The 23,718-nt window shown below is 37.6% G+C and overlaps 1 protein-coding gene across 6 annotated transcripts in view; it reads right to left on the reverse strand.

Annotated features, from left to right (window-relative positions):
- Nucleotides 1–1,050: 1,050 nt before the first annotated feature.
- LOC149556341 (uncharacterized) overlaps nucleotides 1,051–23,718 on the reverse strand; it is a 102,156-nt gene continuing 79,488 nt past the window's right edge. The window contains exons 2-5 of one of the 6 annotated variants that reach the window (XR_016364679.1): nucleotides 1,990–2,053; nucleotides 1,821–1,859; nucleotides 1,543–1,585; nucleotides 1,051–1,435 (exon numbers count right to left, since the gene is read on the reverse strand). The gene's annotated coding sequence lies outside the window, so the exon portion shown is untranslated. Of the gene's footprint in view, nucleotides 1,586–1,820; nucleotides 2,054–23,718 lie in introns of all 6 variants that reach the window. The other 5 variants (XR_016364676.1, XR_016364678.1, XR_016364677.1 and 2 more) reach the window with 5 other exon arrangements.

Genomic DNA, 23,718 nt, shown 5'->3' on the forward strand with positions numbered 1-23,718 from the left:
TCTATTGTAATATTGTGATAATGATTTATTTCAATATGTTTATTGATCTTAAATTTATATTATTAGTTCTTGTCATATTGTCATAGGCAAGAAACTATAGCATTCAATACACTTTTACTTTTTAATTTGTTTGTCCAATTAGAACACTTTATTATTAAATTACTTTTTGAGCTATAAAATTTTCATATTTATTGTATTTAAAATAATTCAACACTATATTTACTGACAATTTGAGTGGTTGTTTTGTGCTACAATAAAGAGTGCAATTTTTTCTTTGGTTTGTTTGCCCAATCAAAACAATTTATTATTCAATTACCTTTTGCAACTATAAAGCTTTCATCTATATTATAGTTGAAAGAACTAATAATTCATAAAAATATATTTGTCTTTATTTGTTTGTCCAGTCAAAACAATTTATTATTCAATTTTTTTTGCAACTATAAAACTTTCATCTATATTATATTTGAAATAATTCATAAAAATATAGTAAATGACAAATTGACTTGTTTTATAGAGTTTTTAATTATTTATACACAAAATGCAACATATTATTTTCGAGACTTTGTACATTTTATTATTGCATAACATTCATATTATTTTCTTCTATAGACAAGAACTAGACACTTTGCATCCTTGTTTATGATAAAAATGAATAATACAAAATTATTTAAATCAAAAATCGTAATTATTATTTAAATATTTGTTAAAATGACATAAATATTTCTATTTTTCATTTATATATCTATATATCTCTAGATAGCTCGATATGATTTAATACATATATCCATTTCCACTCTCATTTATAATCTACATTTTTCTTCTTCTCTATCTATTGACGGGAACTTTGACACATTGTATTTTATTTTTCCTAAGTAGGTATCTTCTAGCTCTTTTAGTTAAAGAGATCAACATGCTTTCTAGGAGGGATGGATCGTTATTTATGGATCGTTCTTTCCTTCATATATTGCAAGTTAGTAACCAGATGTTCTTTCGCACCCGGCTAAATGGATGGTACCTCAAAATACTCTCACAACGGACTGAAATCAAACCGAAGTAGAAAAAATATGAGATATATACCAAAAGTGATAGAAAAGTACATCCAATCTAAAATTTGAAATTTAATGATCTACTACGGTGCAATGATCAACCTCTACATCCCATTTGTTTTTATGAATATCAAACTAGGAAAGAGACTAAATATTGTTTGAATTTCAACGCTTTGATTCAGGCTGCTACCACTACCAAATCAAAGGCATCGATAGGCCCTTGCTGCAAGCACCAATCAAGATTAATACTGCAAAATACATCCCCTCAGATTGAAACTCTCGGCTGTAATACAATCTTGAATTCTTCTTTAAAAAATCGCCAATCAAAGTTCTAAGATATTTTTTGGAAACTTAAGCTATAGTCTCACGGGCTAACTCAAAACTTCATCCTGACCAAGCCCACCAATTCATTAGCAAAACCTTCAAAGAAGCAAATACAAAGAATAGAAATGTCATCTCATGCTAGGAAGAGACGAGTGCAGTATAGCATACGCACGTCTTTGACTCGAATGTGTCATTCAGCGGTATTCTGTTGGCACCTGAAACATAAAAGATTCAAATTATCTTTTAAAAGAAAGAGATTTTTTGCATTAATGGAAGCCAGTTGATTTTGACATTGCACACCAGTGAGCAAAAAGTCCAAAATCAGATTTATTAAAATATAGAAACGAACACTTGGCTTTAAATATAGAAGTTTCGAAAAAAAAACAGGTCCGAAGTGGGAAAAATATATGAGAAAAATAATAATGCTATGTTCTAGAGAACATTACATACATCTTGAAATAATCTCTGAAGATTTTGTTCTTTTCAAACCTGTTTCTTGAAAAAGAAAATAGAAATGGAGTTTCAAAATTAGGGATGCTAAGCAATCATCAAATCAAGCAATTCGATCAAATCCGAACAGAGTACACCAATCTGACAGTATGTGAAATTTGACTACTACCAGCTTAACATCTTCGAATGCCTTTAAATCATATCTTACAGAGACATCCTCTTCCAAATTCATACTGCAAAAATGTAGCATGAACATTAGTTAGGGCTAGCTTACAGAAAAAAAGAAAAAAAAATTGAAGTATATCACTGTGAGGTAAGGCAGAAGCGCGAGAAAAACTACCATAATCATAGACTTGAACATCCTATAACATGAAGTATCAGCCCTGGAGGATACTTCTGGATTCCAGAATCTTCCACTTGAGCAGGATACACATCATTTGGACAGAAAGAACCCACCTCCTGAAGTGTATTCAAAGTGAAAACAGCAGATTTGAGGATGAAGGTAACTGAGCATGAGGTTTAAAAACATATGGTACACCACTTGGGTTTCTCACTCATTCAAGCCATCTTTTCTCCAAAAAAAAGTGTACCACTTGAGGAAAATGAGTGCATTTATACAATATTTATCAGGACTCCCTTTAGCTAGCACTTACTTTTGTATCTTATTATTCTAATGTCAACTCTCGGTATTCTTGCAGTATGAGGATAAAGTGATTACTTTCATTCTTTAGTCCACAACAGCCAAAATGCTCCACAACCAAAAACACACATTCTCTTTCGTTTATAAAAAATTCAATATAAAGAAAAGTTTCCAAATGAATAGGGATATTTTGTTTGGATTCTGGAATGAGTTGTGTCAATCTTCTCTTCTTTCCTTTATTTTTTTCACTAGAGCTATTGCAGATTTATGAAACTCCCATATTTCACCTTCCTATGAGCATGGCTACGACGCAACATTTTGCTATGACTATTGTCATTTGATGTTTCCTCTGCAATTTTTAGAGTAAATTTTATCATTTGCACACCTTAGTCGATGCCTTTAGGTTGATCAGTTGGAAAACCAAGAATGCTCCATCTTGTGTCTTGATTCTCTTTAAAAGATAAATCAACCAAAGGAAGCATGAAGTGGTAAAGGAGGGCAATCCAGGAGACCATGCAATGGATTCTGTATATCCTATTTTTCAATGATAAAGCATTATTGCCATTAATCTGCTTGTGAAAGTATAACATCATTACACTTGTATAAGGAAGACAATAGCTGGGTGGTTTAACACAAAAACCCAATCCTCATTGGACATTGGTAATGCAAGTATCAGACAGCCATGTCAGCTAAGAATCACCAAAATGCATGACTGAAGCATGGTAAGGGTCAAAAGCTCTGAGCACCTAAATTCATCAATGGGGATTGCAAATTAAAAATGCAAAAAAATTTGCATTCTCCCTATACCATTGCAAAGCTAAGTTTGTTCGTGTTTGGCCAGGTTAGAGAAAAAAATAATTTGAAAAGAGAATAGAAACATGTATTTATGAAATTTTTCTTTTTCTTTTTTAATTCTGCATCTGAATGAAGCCTGCTTCAGCTACTTACCATAACCAGGACACCATCACTCTTCCATTTAGCTTGCATGAGACTAAACAGGATTCATTATTGGGTTTGGAAGACATTATGTCCTATGCTAAATGCATATGAATTTAGTACATCCAGAAAGCCTTTAACTACAGAAATTTTTTAATATTATTTTCATGAAACACGTACATTCAAATAAAAGGCAAGTGCCAACACAACTCACTAGGAAAGCACCAAGCAAACAGTTCTAAACTCTGGAGCATCCTTAACACGTGCAATAATGTAACTATTCATCCTGCTGATTCTTGAATCTCAATAAAAATCTGAAATATTCTGCACCATGCACTATCCACTATCCCAAGGACTTTTGCACCCAACAGGACCAAGTTCACACCTAAAGGGTTTCATCCTCAAGCACCAAGCAGCTGCGGTGGGAGTGCCAGTAGTGGAATCTGATTCTGAAACGAATCTACTGGGTACATGTCTGGGATTTGTGTTTCTAAAAGCTGAAATGTTTAGTGTTCTAGTTTGATCTTTTAGATATTTTTAAGACCTAGACTGCCGATTAGCCAACCCTGAACTTATCTACCATGAGATTCTGGCTTGATCTTCTTGATACAGAAACCTGAATTGAAATTAGAATGATATGTTTCAAAATTTGAAATTTGTAATGGTTTTGTTTAGCATATGTATAGGTATATGACATTCTGAACTTAATTATATTTTTAAGCTGCATATATAGATACATGCATACTTATACTCACACATACACATATACATACATACATATGTATATTTGTATGAAATTTACCCATCCCTTGACAAAAGTTTATGCCATACCAGCATTTCGTACCCACGTACCTGTACCTGTTCCCATTCCCGACTCAGCAACTTAGGATTATATCAATATGTACTGTTGTTTTCTTTTCAAGTGGTGAGGCCCAACAAAAATCCAAACTCCATTGTCTAAAAATTACATGTATCAGATGTTTCTGTGTAAAGTGCCACCACAACTATTAAAGTGTAATATTGTATATTTTATTAAATAAATTGAAATATATACTGCATAATGTTGGCTATGATCATAAATTAGTAATGTGATGAAGTGGTAAATTCATGCTTTGTACATATCATGTCATAGAAAGAAATTTAGACGTAATGAAATAAGTTTTCCAGCTCACTCTTCGATTTAAGTAATTGATTTCTTTTATCAGTTCTTCATGTATTGTTCAATTATTATGGACAGAGTTAGATTGATACAAGCATAGCATTGGGATGAAATCCAAACTACCCACAGAGATTGCAGCTCGGATACCAAATCAATGGAATAAAACTCAAATAAAACACAGAAGACACACATTGTGAAGTCACTGGAAGAGACAACCACCATGAAAACAGAGAAAATAAACTCTATTAATCCCAAGAGTATCATTTATAAAACTTTCATAATCACTTACAGTATTATTACAAACATTTCTTCTGCAACTATTTGGAGCTGCTGTCCATGACTGTTATCTGCAACTATCTACAGATACCATGACTGCTATGTTTTGAAGCTGTAACCTATTCTTTTCTTCCAATGAGCTGCCGGCTGCTGCAGAACACTCACTGCTCCTCTATTCTTTGTTCTCTTCACAGACAGTGCTTCTGCAAATTACATTCCTCTATTCTGCACACCGATATGCTGTTCACTGCAACTTCACTGCAAATGATAACTGTTGCAAAACATTGTTCCCTTTTCACTTTTGTTGTCTCTGCCACAACAAAAGCTCCTGCTCAATCCAAATTCAAACTAGCAAAGCTGGTGTCAAATGGAAGGACAGAACGGATAAAGATCCCAGAAATATTTTTGAAAGGCTCAGGAATACAATAAATTCCAACACTCCCCCTTAATCTTGAGCCTCTTTCATGCTCAATCCACAATTCTGGAGCTACAACTATCAAATCCAGAGCTCACTTGAGCTCACTGTACAATACATCTGAAGCTAATTCTAAGGATTGCAACGAGGCTGCCACCACCATGTCCATGATGCCCAAAAAGATTCTCAAGCACTCTCTTGTATGTAGCTTAGTAAAAATGTCTGCTGCTCAAATGTACAATACAAAACTTCTATATCTCCATGTTCAACTAGCTCCGTTATGAAATGATCCCTGATTTTGTGTTTTCTTTGTCCATAATAAGATTGGACTCTTTGTCAATGCTATTGAAGATACATTGCCACAAAATACAGTTGTACATTCTCGTTCTTACACATCTGCTAGGCTTTTACATAGCCGAATAGCTTGACATACAGCTACATTTGCTGTTTTACAGTCAGCTTTATCTATGGTAAGAGAATAAACAAAATGTTGTTTCTTGAAAACCCATTAAATGGCTCTTAAACCACATTAGCTGATGTGCTCTTTCAATAAATACACGTCCTGCCAGTGACTGTTGGTGTATCCAACTAGCCTAAACTCATTTCCTATACTACACAAAATACCATACTCTTTGGTGACATTTACATACGTTAGGATCCTTTCAAGCTTACTATGTGCACTATATCAGGCTTAATTGTAGTCAAATGCATCAAACCTCCAACTGTACTCTTGGACAAGGTTGGGTTCACATTGCTGCTACACTCTTCCTTGCTTAATTTAAACTTGCAGTTGCTGGTCTTAGTGCAGGCTTCTTGTTTTGCATTTCAAACCTCAAATTCTCTGCTGCAAACCTTTCTTGAAGGATAAAAATACCATGCTTCGTTTGCTTTACTTAAATGCTTAGAAGATACTTTTGTTTAACATGCAGGGTAAAAGAATACTTATCGCATGTAGTACAGTAAGATATCACACGGAACAAATACTTTATTCATATGCGCAATATGCACTCCAATGCTTACAATATGATTAAGATGATGTCTCAATAGTTCCTTCTGGACGATGTACATATACTTTCCCAAAGGGGTGACTCAACTGTCAAGTGCCCTTTCGAATACAATTCTACTCATCGGCTACAATATATAATTCACCGACAACATCATCCCCCCCCCCCAAAAAAAAGTAAATTCGTCTATGGACGACAATAAAATGTCTGAGACAGATTAACAAAATAGAATACATTAATTGTGACTAACTATAACAGGGTAGATCTTTTCCTGACACATCGCATTCACATTCCTCTCGTGCCTGCACCAAACTGGTCTCCAAAAACATGTTGCATCTATAGCCTCTGCTAACACAATACTATCTCCCTAGCCAATCTAACCTTGATAGCCACCTGTGCCGCCTTCTCTACTTCCAACTCCAGGGTAAGCTGAGCCAAGTGTCGCTCTACTGCCTCCAACTAGGTGGTCAGCTCGTCCCGAGCTATGCATCCACCAAGACAACCTCATGTCCAACCAACACCTACTCCGAGTGCCTCAAAGCGTAGCACCCCTCTTGAAAGGCTTGCTCCAGTGCTCTCTTCACCTCTGACATTCAAACACTATGCCTGTAGCAACTCCCAGTCTCATCAACTGGTCACACTTCCCACGACTGATAATTGAACTGACCAGGGGTCTAGAGGGCAATGCCCCCAGCGGGGTCAAGGGGCAGCTGAACTGATTTGTCGTCGTTTTTTTTTAAGAACCTTCCTGTCGTACTCTAGTATGCTGTAATTATAGCCCTGTTTCCTTGAGACCAATGATCATATGGCCTGATTCCTTTGAACTGCTTGGCCATATGGCCGTGTTTTCTATCCCAAAAAAATCGTATAGTATTCTCTCCTTCAGTCGTACAGTGCCATCTTTGAATGGTGGTCGTATGGTATCTTTAAACTGCTCCTACAGACCTTGTGTTAGGTTCTATTTTGGCCGTAAAGGCTGCTTCTCTCTGACCGTACGGCTCACCTCTATTACTTTTACTATGCAGTTTGCCCTCCCTAAGCTTTTCGTACGGTGTTCTTATATGGAGGTCATACGGTGCTCTTATATGAAGGTCGTACGGTACTCCTCCAATGTTTCTCTTATACCGTACAATGGTCGTACAGTGACTTTTCTTGCTGTCCATACATTACCTTTTTCCCTCGACTGTTGGCCGTATGATAACAGTATCCTTACAATTCTTCAAACCGTACGACACATTAAAGTTCTATGCTTCTGTCTTCTAGGCCATATGATGTTGGTATCTATGCACGCTATTCTCCAGACTGCATGGTGTCTTATATTTGGCTACCTTTCCACTACTGTACAGTGCTTTGCCTTGCTCCTTTGTATCGTACAGTGTATTCCTTATACCTATTCAATGCCCTTCTCATTAATCAAGACAGTACGATGTCATCTTGTTCCCAATTAGTAGTCGTACAAAGTTTTTTTAGCCTTTAGTTTACTATTATTTAGTATCTTGTTGTTGCACTATTCTTCTATTATACTTTTATCTTTGATTTCTTATTTACACATTCTAATTCTTTATATTCTCTCTAAGTTGTTTGTCTACAGAGGCTCATTATTTCTTTCATGGTGGATTTTTAGTTTTAACCCATTCACTGCATCAGGCACTTACTTCCCATCGAGCGTCCATAATTTGATTACTCCATTATCGCCAACTTCGTAGATCTTATACAATCCTACCCATTTTACCTTGAATTTCCTAGTCTGATCTCATTGTGCCCATTGTACTTCAAAACTAATTAGCCTGGTTGAAATATGTTCAAGTGCTTGTCATGCCATGCCTTATGCCTGTTCTGTGTAACTTTTGTGGCCCATTGTGCCTAAAATCATTGCTCATCTAGTTTATTTAAATTATACTATCTTTCCCTCAGGCTTTCCATTTCTCCTAGCTTGTTTTTTATCATGATTCTTAAACTCGATACCATGAATTTCGTCAGCTACCACTCCTTGCCATCAATAACTGTATTCTTGATTCTAGAACCTTCACTCCGTACTGCTGAAGTTTTTATCAAGCCCTTCCTCTTTGTTACAATGTGTTTTCCTTGCTGTCGGCACCTTTATACTAAATCCATGGTGCGGTGTAACCTTTTGTTTCCACGCGGTCCATTCACCATGTACTGTACGGTGGAATCTTTCCTTTTGTTGGGTTCATATGGTATGTTCTTCCTCTTGTACTGGCCATACGATATGTTCTTTCCTTCAGCTTGAGTCGTAATCACCTTTCCTTCTTTCGCTTCTCTGTATTCGTTCGAACATTCATTTTCCTCTCCTTTATTACCTTCGTCAACCCTTAACATATTATAGCTCGGAAAGAGCTCGTAGTCCTCCATCTGTCAATGAAGTAGGCCATTCACCAAGTCCAAGTCATCATCATTAGACCCTCCTTCCAGTCTCAATACTCCCTCTTCATCAGGTTCCATTCTCTTCTTCCCCTCCACCTTCGCCTTCGGAATCCAACGACACTGCCTCCTCACCTATCATCTGTATGTGTAAGTCGATTACAAATCTTCGGCCTTTGCATTCCATGGACAAGGTATTTCGTTTCCAATCATGTTTCACCTTCTCCTGTACCAACCAGCCTTGTCCTAGGATGGTGTTGTACCCTTTTCTTTTTAACGGTATGACCACGAAATCCAATAAGAATGGTTGCGTCCCGATGGTTACAGGCTGCACCATCAAGGTCCCTAAGGGCTTGATTCCGTGTTGATCGACAGTGAGTAGTTGAAATGTAGGTGGCCACAACATAGGTTGTCCCAACTTTTTCCATACATCCTCCGGTAGTACATTTACTCTTGATCCTCCGTCTACGATTGTGTCCGTCATTACAATTCCCAGGATACTCATCTGTACTACTGCAGGATGTCTTCCCGTAGTGAGTGTCAATAGCATTGGGTCTGTTGCAGCCGCTCCGCTACCATCCTTTCCTATCTCTTCTGTTCCTTTCAAGAGTGGTGTCATGTTTAGTATCGTCGTCCGCAACTGAGGCATTGTAAGGTCATTTAATTTCATAGGAACTTCCATTTGCATTACCTGCCTTATTATATTTTGTTCTGCCAAGTTCCTCTTCGAGGTGCTGGCAGTGTCTTTTGTTTGTAATTTTTTCGTTTCCATTTGTTTTTCGAATTCCGTTCATGCTTGCTGCAACCTCTTCTTTTCTTCTTCAGCATCTGGGTACATTGTCTTCTTTGCTTGTTTGCAAGTAATGGCTAGTATCTTCTCATCACATGCTTCAATGCTTAACAAGTTCACCCCTTGCTTAGGGCATTTTGAATCCTGGTGGTCTCCCAGACCACACCATCTGCACAACAATTGTGGCATTTCCTTCGTGGCATAGTCTCTGGCAAAGTGCCCCCAAAGGTTGCATACATAGCATTATATCATTGGCCGTCTACTCGAGTCATACTATATGCAACTTTGGCCTCCATTATTGTTATTATTATTATTGTTACCACCTCGTCGACATTGGTTATTATTACAATATCCTGCTGAGATTGCATTATTGTTCGTGTTCGTTCCAATGGACAATTCCTATATCAGTAACACTTGCTAGTGTCCCTTTGACTTCATATTGAATAGGCATTCCTTGGTGGAATGTCTCGCAATCTGGCAAATATCACAAAATTGTTTTTTCGGGCAGAAGCCCTTTGTGTGGCCCTCTTTACAATCCGTACACCACAATTCCCCTTTCACCGAGTCAAGATTCTTTTTCAGAGTTTTAAATTCCTTCATCATCTGTAACATATCCTTCTGCAATGCTCTAACTTTCTTACTTGATTCTTCGCCGTTGTTGCTACTTTCGGAAGATGAATCATCTGTGTTCGACAATTTGTGTTTCTTCTTTTTGCTCGTTTTCCACTCTCTCTCTAGATCCATTGCCCAATTATACGCATATATGACGACATTGGAGGTACAATTATCATCTTTTTCTTTAGTGCCCGTCGCAGCCCTTCAACAAACCATCTTTTCATTAATCCATTCGTTGGTTGGCTCTCCATCTTTCCCAGCAACTCTTTCAACCTTCTTGCATATACACGGATCGTTTCATTCTTTCCCTGCTTCGTACTATATATTTCTGCCACAATTTCATTATTGTCCCTTAGTAGTCGAAACTCTGCTATGAATTCCTTCCTGACTTCTGTCCATGTAGTTAATTTATGCGGATCAACATCCGAAAATCAATCAATCGCTACACCCTATTAGGTCGTCAGGAACTGTCGAACCCAATCATCCTGATCCGTTACACCATTCACCATCCATATTGTTTCACATGTTTTGCAATATCTGATTGGATCTGTCGTCCAATCACCGTTGAACTTCGACAATTTTTCCTTCGATCCTTCCATTGCTACTTTCTTTTGATTCTGTGGTAATTGTTGTGTACCCGCGTTGTTCTAAGCACCCACGTTCTGCACAACCGCGCTGCTTCGGACAACCGCCCTACTTTGGACAACCACGTTACCTAGTGAGAAAAGATCTTCCTCAAGCGAAGTTGTTTGATTTTCTGCCTGTATCCGTTCGTCGGGTGTATCGGGAACGAAGAGTTCACTCCACACTCGTGCTCCTTTGGCACTTTGAGCCATGGAAGTTACTTCCCCTCCGTTCGGATTCTCTACCCTCGGCGTATACAAGTTAAGGAACTCCCCTGTCTCTTCCACCAAATTCAATCGTTGTCGAGTTCCTTCTAGCAATTCCTCGGCACTCCTCGGTCTGCTAGGTGAATGCACTCCCTCTGTCTGTGCTCCTTCACTCCCTCGATGTCCATCAGTAAGCTGTTGAGACTTCTATTTGCGCTCTGCCTATTGTATTAAAATTAATACTTCCTGTGATGTGCGTATCTCATCCTTATCTTTTATCTTATTCCTATCTTTATTAAGAAAATTCGGCATCAATCTTCATAACACTTCCTTTGTTCCGAGTTCGACTAGCAACGGCACCAAATGTTTACCGTGCACGGTAAAAGGATACTTATCGCATGTAGTACAGTAAGATATCACATGGAACAGATACTTTATTCATATGCGCAATATGCACTCCAATGCTTACAATATGATTATGATGATCTGTCAATAGTCCCTTCCGGACGGTGTACATATACTTTCCTGAAGGGGTGACTCAATCATCAAGCGCCCTTTCGAATACAATTCTACCCATCGGCTACAATATAGAATTTACCGACAACTTTAACATGCTTAAACCTATCATCTTAAATGCTTTTTTTCATGGCTTCTTAGAAAACAACATTGAGAAAATGGTCATTCCCCTTGAAAACTAAATCTTTACATACAAGACAACCATTAAAATCTTACCATCACTTGTTAAAGAGTGGACTCACCATTGCTTTTGCTAAAATCATTTCTCAACAAATATGAGTATGTCCTGTTGTACCATGTCCATGTTGCTTGTTTCAACTGATCAGGAATCTTTCTTTAGCCTATCCACTTTGATTTCTTGCCTTAGAACTTCGTAACCAAGTGGTTGTTCAACACACACTTCTTTCAACATTTCATTCAATAAGGGTAACTTCACATCCATTGGAAACACCTTACACTTGTGTTGGGCTGCTATTGCTAAGATTGCTTGCATAATTTCCCTCCTTGCAAGTAGAACATACATCTCATCATAATTTCTTCTAGGCTGCTGTATGTATCCCTTAACCATCCTTTCTTTATGCCTTCCTATCCTTCCTTCAACATTACTTTTGGTCTTATAGACCCACTTCACACCAATCCCTTCTTTACCAAGAGGCAAATCAATTAACTCCCATATTCTATTCCTCTCTATTCCATTTACCAATTCATCTTCATATCTTTGATTTTTATAAATCTCCTGTGGATTTTTCTCTTTCCTAGCAATAGGAAAGCAAGAGGGATTTGAAGTTTTGAACTCTTGTTACTACTGCTACTAGATTGTGTAGAAAGTGTCCAAAGCTTTAGAGGATGCAAGATCCTGAGCTCTTCAAAAGAATGTGTAACTGCTTGAGCTTTGGATTGTTTGTTTGTTCCTAGTCTATCGTAAATGATCTCCTGGGTTGAATAATAAGCTCCAAACTTGTTGTACCATCACCTTGCTACTCTTCATGTCCTTCTTCTTCATAATCAACAAACACCCTAACTGAAATACCTAGAGAGATGTACATCATGTCATCTCATGGTTCTTTTCAATATACTCTACATTCTTGTTAATTACAATTTGCTTCGTGATGGGGTTCTACGATTTGTTTACTTTGGACTCTTCATTGTAGCCTACAAAGATGCATTTCTCACCTTGTCATGTTGGAAATATTGTCATTGATGTCAAGTGCACTAAGTTGCAATTGTTAGATTTCACCAGTGATGTCAAAAATAACATATTGTCGTTAACTCAATAGATGATATTGCTCATATAAGAGGTAATGTTAAAGTCAGCATCAATGTCATGAAATAAGATAAATTTATTAATGTCCAACAAAAGACCACAAAGGGTCAAAGGGGTTGTCGAGTACAACAAAAAAAGGATCAATCTGCAGTAGGGACACCAAACAATGTCCAAAGAAGAGAGCAACAAAAAAACATAAGCAAAGAAAGAGAACCCTCCCAAACCTACTTAAGGGTTCTAAACAATCGTGGTGAAAAGGGGTTGTCGAGTACAACAAAAAAAGGATCAATCTGCAGTAGGGACACCAAACAATGTCCAAAGAAGAGAGCAACAAAAAAAAAAAAGCAAAGAAAGAGAACCGTCCCAAACCTACTTAAGGGTTCTAAACAATCGTGGTGAACTTCTGAACTAAAGGGTAATCAATAGAATCAATCAAAACCCTGTCCCTCCTTGAAGTGATCCTGGGAGAGGAAGCTTCTACATGGAGGAGCCTGTCCTAGACCTCACAAATCTAGAAAAAGGGGCGATGCCAAGTGGTTCTTTGGTGCCATGCACTAAATGAAGCATTGTGAAGAAGGAAGTAATAAGTCGACAAGGTGGAGGCATCATGAGTATGCTGGTGCTAAAGGGCGTAATAACCCACCCAGGATATTTAACCTCCATCTCAAATCCACCACAAAGATTGGACCAGGTTTGCATCTGATTCCCCCAAGAAGATCTTGAAGGTTTCCGTCCTCAAAATCTGAAAATGAAAGTTGCTAGCTTCCAAGTTTCTCCAAGAGAAATTTGAATATCAAACTCAATCCCAAGAGTCAAAAATGAGCTCTTCTTTGTTCTTTTAAGGAGCAACGTTCTGACCCTTTAGCTTCCCATTCTTGTCTTCTTGCCATTTGTCTCTTATTAACCTCTTTATAATATTAAATTAACCTTTTTACCATTTTGCATTAAGTCCGAATAAGTCAATTTTAATATTTTATTGGGTTGGCCTATTGATTCTCTAATGTCCCAAAAAAGTTAACATTATAGAATGTGTGGTCTCGAAGCCTGAAGGCTTCTTGAAAATAAAGGGAGAGGTGTCTCTAGTCTATATATTTGAAGAAGGTCGAGAGCGACCGCATCTCCCTAAGAGGCAGTAGAACCTTCCTCTAATCTCATAGTAAAGAGGACGGCGAAAGATGAAGTGCTCCTCAAACTTGACCTCCCCAATCCTGCAAAGCTAACAAATCCTATGCACTTGAGCAAATGGTATTCAGTCAAAAGTATTTTGAACAAGATTATGAGCAAGATTAATAGTTTTCATTTCACATCATCACATTGGAGTGATTCATTTTAGCAATTGGAGTGACACAATAATGTAACTTGGATTAGTTTTAAGGAAATTTATATTAGATTCATAAGATAGTTAATATATGAAGACAAAAATCAAAATAAAATATAATATTTACTCTCATATATTGATGTCTTCCATCATCTATGCTGCTAACTACAATTAGAATAATGTTTGAAAAAACATCAATTATTTAATGAGTAGAAATACCTCAGTAAAAGCAAAAAATACAATTGCCATGTTAAGGGGTCAGCGACTAATAAGCAAAACGGCAACATGAGTTTTGGAGACAATGATACTAATGTGCAAGTGTCATGTCCCCAATTTCTGCCCTTCCTTAGTGACAACATTTCTAGCAGGGTTGGTCTATTATCTGGTTCCCATAGGCCAGCAGAGCGTAGAGGGAACCAACCCAGGGACTTTGAGAGTCATGCATGAACTTCCCAAGTAGTTTGGAGCAGTAGACAACAGTTTCCTACAATTTAGGAAGGATTCCTAATTTGTAGAGATTGACTAGGAGTGGTCTAGGAGGCATTTTGAGACCTCGGCGAATGTTTTGGAGACTTAGATTGCATCTCCTATTTTTTAGGAGGAACTCCCAGTTCAGTGACAGTTCTCTCAGAGGTGCACACAGTAGGGGAGTCATTGGGACTCAATTTTGGTTGGTTGGGGCTGTCTCCTACTTTTTAGGAGCATCCTTAGATTTTAGGGATGGACTACCAGTTGACACATCTTGTCCGGCATCAGTCACAGACAGGTGACAAGGTCAGATTCATGTTTGATTGGTCATTTTGGGCTTTTTGGGACCATTTGGGAAATATTTTAATATATTTTAATATTTCCTAAGTTGGTGATTAAATAAATTAAAATAAGGTTAATAATATAACCATTTTGGAGTAATAAGGGGATTTTGGCTTCAGTTGATCAGGTACACCTATGTGTTATAGCTCGTTGGAAAGGTCTCGAATTATTATACATGATTTTTACTATCTGTAGACTTTTTGATGCTTTCAGCTATGGAATTTTAATAAAGTAATGTTTTTCCTATAGCATGGACGACTTTAATTGGGAAAATGTTATTTTATTATATTTTATTTAAAGGGCAAAGTGTAATTTCCCTTTAGGGTTCGATTTATAGTTGGAAGGGGATATAAGGAGATGGAGACCTAATTTCTTATTATCTTTTGCATATTGAAAAACTTGTTTTTGTGAATTGGCTCCGAGAGAGCAATTCTTCATCTGGGATGCAAACCCCAGGTTCTGGATTGGTTGGGACGTAGCCCTCAGTAGTTATTGGCATTGGATTCTTCAGAAATGTGCGTTGCTATCAGGGATAGAGTACACCATTCTTTATTGTGGATTCAGGTTGCAGATTTATGGTTTCAGCATTGCAGATTGATTCTTTCAGCTGGGACGTGATTCCTTGCAGTCTTAGGGCCGCCATTTGCAGCAGTTTGGCATTATTGTTGGATGTAAGCTCATTGAATTTATTATTTGGCTTTATAAATCAGAAATCTGTCTGGTACGATTTATAGCAATTCTAATTTGGCTCTATGCTCTTATTTATTTTTAGTCTCCTCTCATGTTTATTGTTCATTATTCATTACTATTGTGAAAACTATCAAAAAACACAAAACAAAAACAAAACCTTCTGCAACTTCTGTCTATTCTCAAAGACCATCAAAGAAATCACAGGAAAATATAGTTTATTAATTTAAAAACTACAGCAGATCAGCAAGGGCATCCATCAGGGATCTTTCAGCAAGTCAACATTAATCATATAATTGACACCTTCATTATATCTGTGTTATGTTGGGCGAATATTTTGCAACTTACAATTTGGGTAAAATTCACTCACAAAATAGGTAGACCAACCACAGCATGTGAGACAAAGTCTCCCGTACCTTAAAGGGAAGGCTCCTCCTCACCGTTACTTGGATCAGCTCAAGGTAAGCAAGAAGTTGAGAGATTTTGAAAGGGTATTACGAATATTCTTTCCTCTTCACTTTCAAAAAAGAATCCACTTACTTGCAGAGCAAGTAATAGGCAAGATTAAACCTCTAACTACACTTCTATCTAAAGTTGTAAACGGTGGTACACATAAACCAACACTAACTAAAGGGCTAGCTGAAAGTGTACCAATGTGGCTCTAAGTCCAGTCTTAGTCTATGCTATAAGAATAACCTTTATTATTACGGCACAAAGACTTCTAGAAGTAAAGAATTCTAACTATTTTTGTGAATTAAGGAGATACAAGCTACAGTCAAAGCTCCTATAGTCTATGTATCACCACAACCGCTCCCAGTGAAAACTTCCGCTCCGATTGCTTCTTAACTCCTTATATTTCAATTATCAAAAACACAAAAAAAAAACCATGAATCGAAGATAACAAAAGCAAATCACAGTCAAAGCTTCCAACTTGCACTAGTCACAATTGCACTCAATCAAAGTTCAGCTCCAATAGTCTCTTTGTATTCAATTTTCTTTAAAAATAGTACTACACATTCAAAGTTATGCTTGCACAATTTCTCCAAAGCTTTATTGCATACAATAAAGATGATATTTACAATGAGGGGGCACTCCATATAGGAAAAGAAGTTTTAAAAAAGGAAGAAAAATTGGGAGCAACTCAACCAACTTTGACCTTTTCAAACTAAATGAGAGAAATTATTGGATTACATGTCATAAGGACATGTAAATCGTATTACATGTAATTACACAATTTCATGCAACAAATCCTCTCCAATCTACAACATGAAAACTAAAGAAGAAAGAAGACAGAATAGAGAGTTGAAACAATCCTAAGGATTGTTCTGAAGTTCCTTAAACTTGATGATGACATCACACTAGGAAGATCTGAGATTTCCATTGTCTTTGGTATAGCCTCTATTCTAACTGCATCAACATATGCTGATTTTACAACTTCACAATTTACCGCGAGAGAATCCTGTAGGTGCTTTGCTAATGATTTATACAAAGAAAACCTATTCATTATGTGAGAACCAAAATCTTCATAAGGAAGATCTGAGATTTCCATTGTCTTTGATAAAGCCTCTATTCTGACTACATCAGCATATGTTGATTTTACAACTTTACAATTTTCCGTGAGAGAATCCTGTAGGTGCTTTGCTAATGATTTATACAAAGCAAACCTATTCATTGTGTGAGAACCAAAATCTTCATAACCCAAATCAGCATTATCTCTGACTGTATATTCTCAACTCATCTCCTCTATTTTGACCAAGTTGTCATGCTTAGTAAGAACTTGGCATCCCATTATTCCAACTATTCATTATGTGATAACCAAAATCTTCATAATCCAAATCAGCATTATCTCTGATTGTATATTCTCAAGTCATCTCCTCTATTGTGACCAAGTTGTCATGCTCAGTAAGAACTTGGCATCCATTTATTCCAAGTTGCACATGACCTCAGTTTCAATTGACTAACAGTTTTCTAAGGTTGTCTGCAACTTTGTTACAAGTTTCCTCAACGTCTCTTCCTTGTAACCCATGAGTCTGTGGCATCTGTAGAACATTTCGCAAGATGGGAACATCACATGCGACCAGGTTGTCTAAATCAAAATTGGCAATTTCATCCCAATCACACAAGATTTCCTCAAAGTTGTTAGCTTCGTGATTCATAGATGCAATCAGGTGGTGCAACATCTCTTCAATACCTCTAATACGCTCAAGAATTTTGACCACATCTGTAATGGCCTGAACTCCATCGAAGACAACTTCTTCGAACCAAGTCTTTGTCGCTTCCATTATTCATTTCTCTCAAGGCATCTGAGACATAGTGACTGCATGTTGCGAAGACTATTGTTGAATAAACTCATTTAGGCAAGCAACCTCCTGCTTGAGCTGATTCTTCGTCTCCCATAACTCATGATTGCTTTTTGTTACATTGGCAAGTGCATCATGAGCATCTTGTAGATAGCCCAGCCGTGATTGCTTATCAAGTTCAATTTTGGTGAACTTGTAATCTGAACAATTATGTTCTTCAACCGATTTATCCACCAATTATTCACCAACCTCTACAAACTTAGTCTTTTCAAAATCTACTACTATTCTTGAAACAATCTTGTCTTTCAAAGACTTAGACTTAGTTTTCTTGATAGGAAGAGTATCTGGGGGTAGCACAATCTTCCTTCTCTTCATAGTGATCTTGCCCAACCATACAGGCAAACTAAAACCTTCATCTGTTGTATCAAGTACCGTAACAACCATTGACATTGATCCAAATTGTATTTCCGTTGTAATTGAGCATGCTTCAGTTTGCACAGCTGTACCGAGAGGTGCCTGATGAGAAGATTATGTCATGAATAGATCAAAACCAGTCATCTAAGTATCAAGTTGGGAAATTTGACCTGTTGTGAGTGTTGGAAAATCTTCAAACATATTCCCCAAATTTTCGCACTGCTCAGCTGTGAGAATAGTAGCTACTGAAGAGATAGGAAGCACCCATGTTTTCACTTCCAAAGCAGGGATGGTAGATGTGAAAACAATGGAGAATGAATCCACATCATCGTCTATGACACCCAGAAAAGGTATTTCCTAAATAGATGGGCCTTGCTGATTTATCGGTCGCGGAGGGGAAATGATCAAAACCTCTCCTTCCTATTCATCCTCCTCATCAGATTCTTGAACTTGTGCAAACGCTTATGAGGCTTCTGAAGGTGATTTAGACCCCTACCAACTTTCATCTTAAACTCGAGGAATTTAGCTGAAATGGAGGGAGATGCACCATCTTTGCTAGAAATTTCCAACTAAGATTTCCTTCCAGGTGGTCCAAAACTACCACAATCTACCCTGAGCTTAAGATTCATTCTCTTTAGGCCTTTGATCTTTAACCATTTGTTGTTATTCACCAAAACAGACTGCAATCTATAAAGATAGATATGCCTTCTTTCTGCTGCCAATGTATAGGAAAAGGGCACTGCTTCTCAAAACCAACACTATGGTATTCTGGATCAATAATATTGCCATCATCTTCAAACTAGAGATTGGATGGGATCTTGAGCATGTAAAGATCAATGATTTTCTGCAACGTGAGCCTACAATAGTCCATCCTCATCATGTCCAACTCCATGCACAGGTTAATCCATATGTCCTCCATGTGATGAACATGGGCGAATGCTCTTTTGATCAGTGAGTGCATTCCTCGATAATCAAAATCATACCTAGCCTTGAACTTCTTCAATGTTATATACTTTAGTTGTGCCTTCATATTTTTCGCTTTGTAGACTAAATTGATCATATACTTGTTGAGCTGTTGTTTTGCATGATACTTAACAGCAGGAATCCTTTCGAACTCCTCTATTGAAAAATTGTTCTGGAATCAACTCCAAGGTTCTAGGCGATCTTTTGACCTACTGGAATCCGCTCAGTAGAAGATAAATGTTAGTGTTCACGAGGAGGCCTTTGCTGGTTCTGACCGATTTCGAATAAGATTTTGAATCCGCTTGCTATCTCGAAAGAAAAACCACACAAAATGAAATATATTTTTGTATTTTTCTGGTTTTTTAATGAATGCAGTCTAACAATACAACTATATGAATTCCTAAATTAAACAAGTGTTTGTAAAAGCAAATAACGAAGATAGGGTAACAAGAAGTTTAAACAAATAACTTGAAAAGTAAATTCTTAATGGACATAAGCTATAGAAACAATACGTCTGTGAGTTAAGCTTTTGAAAAGATCGGTAGATAACCAATGAAAATAGGAACATCGCTTCCTTAATTCCATTGATGCAATCATTGATGTTTCACTTTTCATCAGATCACAAGGCCACAGAAAGTGCGCTCATGCGAGACAAAAAGCTATGCAACAAAAAAAGGATGATCTCTTCCCAAACTAAGTATGTCAGCGGAATTTGTAAAACCGTAGAAAACACCAGAATTAAAAGATCGCTCAATCAAAATAACGCAATAAAACTATTGGCTCTATTACATTCCATGAACATACATTTACAAAATATAACACACTCAGGCAAGAATAACTACACTCCGAATGAGAGCACCAAAAGCATATATTATTGCATCAAAATAACTACCTAGAATACATATTGCATTCCTAAATTTATAAGAAATCATCTCCTCAATTTGTGTTGAGAGTGAGAGATCTCTTTATGCAAACATATGCTTCTAAACTAATAAAATAAATCTATTTATGTACAAACTGACTCTCTGACAGGTGCTAAGTAGGACTCCATACTTATTTATATCATTAAATGGATGCATGAGCCTTTACATGTCTTAAAACAAAGAAAACATGAGAAAATAAGTAAAAAGTCATTAGATGATGTAGGAGTCTTTGGAGGTGACAAAAATTAAAGCTCAAACTTCACTAGATGTTTGTAGGAGTTAAACTGTCGTCAAAATGCATTTCCAGTGCATGGAAAGCTCTAAATTTGAAACTGGCAGTTAACTGTTGGCGCACCTCTAAATTCTTCAAATACTTCTGACACACCTTGGAAGAAGCAAACCTTGGAAGCAACGCACCTAGTGCACCTCAGAAGCTAGCGCATCTCGGAAGCTAGGTCCAAAAAATGCAAAATTTTACCAAGTGTCAAAACTGAAATTCTAGCTTTTGGGTTTTGTTCCCCCTCATACCAAAGCTATGTTTGTAAATTTGTTCTTGAATTTGTCTATAATCTCTATGACTTGGGTTGCATCTGGCAAATCTAAAGCTTCATATTTGTCCTTTACTTTTTGCCTATAGTTGCCCACCTCGATTCGAGTCTCTACAAAATCTCCCAATTTCACATCCAAATCTAGCAATACCTCTTCGATCTTAAATGACAGTGTAATATCATCATTAGTGGAAGCTTCTTCAAAAGTCTTCTGAAACTAGTCAACAACTGCTTCTACAATCATCAGTTTATCCCTTGAATCATCTTCAAAAATGTCTAAGCAAGCATCACTGTAATGCCTCTCTACCTCCAAATTTTGCTCTTGGGTTTGATCCTTGAGCTTATGAATATCTGCATGTAATGTTTCCATTACTTTATTGTCATCGGCAATTTTCTCTATCCAGTCATCTATCTTTAACTCATCCGCTATATATACATCCATCAACATCCGATACCTTTGACCCTTTATTGACTATAATGCTGATAGGTCTTTACCCAGGAATGTACTTCGTCCATTAACCCAAAATCCTGGTTCAATATAGCAACCAACTTATCTGCATTATTTTGCATATGGTGTAGCAGTTTAAGATTTCCTTGTATGATCTACACACCTTTCTCTTCAAAACTTTCCCGCCATTGCTGACAGGCCTTCAAAAATGGATCTAATTGCACATTCTCCTTATCCCTCTTCTCAAGTGCCACATTTAGAGTCTCTTTGAGATTTTCAGGATCCAACGGACCAACTACTTCATTTAGATATCCCCTTAGGATCTCATTCTACTTCCGACAGGTTATCAATTCAGACTCATCCTATTCTAAGTGTCTAAACACTTCTTTGATTCCCGTTGTAACCATTAATTTGGTAGTATCTAGAGTGGGTTTACCAAGCATGACCTCCCTGATTTGATAATTTTTTGGAGTCAAATCCTCAATATCTACATGCAGAGGAGGGATAGCAACATGGGTAAACAAGTCCTGATTTTGATCACTCATGACAAAGGCCAGTGTTTGTGCATCACCTGCGGGTGACTCAAGCTTCTTGAGAGCTTCGATTAATTCTCCCATCTCTTCTTCATCGGTGGAATACAGCTGCCTTATGTGCCTAACCATTACTTCTTTCCTCAGCCACCTTGGAGCATCTTCCATCGGAGATATATCCTTAGATGAAGATGGAGCTTGTACTGCTATACTTTTTCCCTTATCACTCCTCTCTGGAGTCTTCTCCTTTTGTGAGAGATCCACATTCGGCATCTCTGTATTTGTCGAGTCCACGATCCTCACCTCTGTGTCTTGGGAAGTCTGTTGAGGTTCTTCATATATTTGCCCTTCCTCTGACACTTCATCGGCCGATATTTCTTGTGGCTCTTCTTCCTGTTCAGGTTGCACCTGTTCTTCGTTACCCGGAGAGAGAGAAGTAGCTAAACCTTTATCCAAGAAAGATAAATCTTCAGTTGATGATGATGGAGCACTCGAAGGTCCTGGTGACTGAGGTGGCAATTGACCCAAATCCACTTGTGGAGGTTGATTTGTCGGAGTATCCCTTATCTTATCGCCTACCAACTTAGTGCCTATCAGCATGAATTCAAAATCTGACATTAGAAATACATCAGCCCCTTCATCTTCTTGCTCATCAATCCATTGTTGCAACTCATCCTCCGAAGTTGTAGCCTAAATAGGCTGTGTAGGAATGGATGGTGGTGTAATAGTGGAACTTCTTCTCTGTTCTAAGTTTGTAGCCTTAGCAGACGAGTCCTTTGACTCAAGGGAAGGTTATCCGTCTTCATCATTCTCTTTTTTCTCTTTGGGAATAACTTGTGCGACTGATGAAAAAGAAATAACCTTTCTTATCACCTTTTGTCTCCTTTTAACCAGAGTTTTCATCTTTCTTCTCTTGGGAACTAATGGGGATGCTTCTACCTCTTGCGCAGGCAGAGAAACTTCTTGTGTTTTTGCTTCAGCTCCTTGCCTTTGTTTTGGCGATGGCACTTGAGGATTATCCTGAGTCTGGATAACTTCTACATTTTCCGACCCTTGTACATTCTCTACCCCTTGATGTTCTCATGCTTGAGTTGTTCCTTCTTCTGGCTCGACTTGCTGGGGAGAAGTTCTTTTCCTTTTGCCTTTACCCTTTTGAGCGTTGAAGTATCCAACTTCTCTATCAAGCTGATGCACTGCATCTGGCCTCACTGGGGATTCAATCGTGAATGTGGGCACTATCACCTTTGCTCCTCTACCTTTCACTGGGCGGGTTGTAGCTTGGAAAACCACAGTTTGAGGAATTGGATCTAGCTTGAATGGTCTATTAATCCAATCCTTGGTCAATTGGATGACATGCCTCGCCCTATGATTAATATCTAAATTTTCCTGTTTATCGATCTCCGCATTCATGATAGGTCAATCAAATATTTTATCTCTATTGTACAATGGATCTAGGACCTCTTCAGTAACTTGTTGTACTATCTTTAAAGGGACCTTTATCTTCAAGGCACTGTTTGCCAAATAGAGAGTCATCCTATAATAATCTCTTATTCAGATTTCGTAGTCATCCACTATGTTCATCCAATGGTCCTCTATTGCATCTTCATGTTGGAATTGTTTGCCTGCCAAGTATTGAACTTTGACGATGTTATCAAAATAGGGACAAGGAGAGTTATATTCCTCCAAGCGATATTGATCCCACTCAAACTCAAAAGTCGTAATATCTTGTTTCTTGTGTTGCTTCCTTACTCTCTCATATGCAGACAAGTGTTATTGTGCAATCTCCAGCAATATGAGTCTGTCACATGGATACCTAGGGAGCTTCTTTCGATTGACAATCGTTCCTGCTACCCTCAAATAAGTGAATGTTTTAAATTGGATGTAATAGGCGCCAATTTATGTAATCTTTGTCGCTGCCTCATCTGACATCCTTTTCGCATAAACTCCTTCAATGAATTGAATGATTGTGAAAATAAACGCATCATTCACTATTTTGTACTCCTTGCTATGCTCTGAAAGCTTTTTCTTTACCAACTGGGGGTATACTACACAAGGCCATGCGTTTGCATCTTGCATGCTGCCCTTTTTGAACAATCCTGGATAATCCGTTGCTCTTGCAGCTAACAAGTA

This window comes from Cupressus sempervirens, chromosome 5 (genome assembly GCF_028749045.1).
Source record: "Cupressus sempervirens isolate cs-2001-9-10 chromosome 5, ASM2874904v1, whole genome shotgun sequence".
NCBI lineage: Eukaryota > Viridiplantae > Streptophyta > Pinopsida > Cupressales > Cupressaceae > Cupressus > Cupressus sempervirens.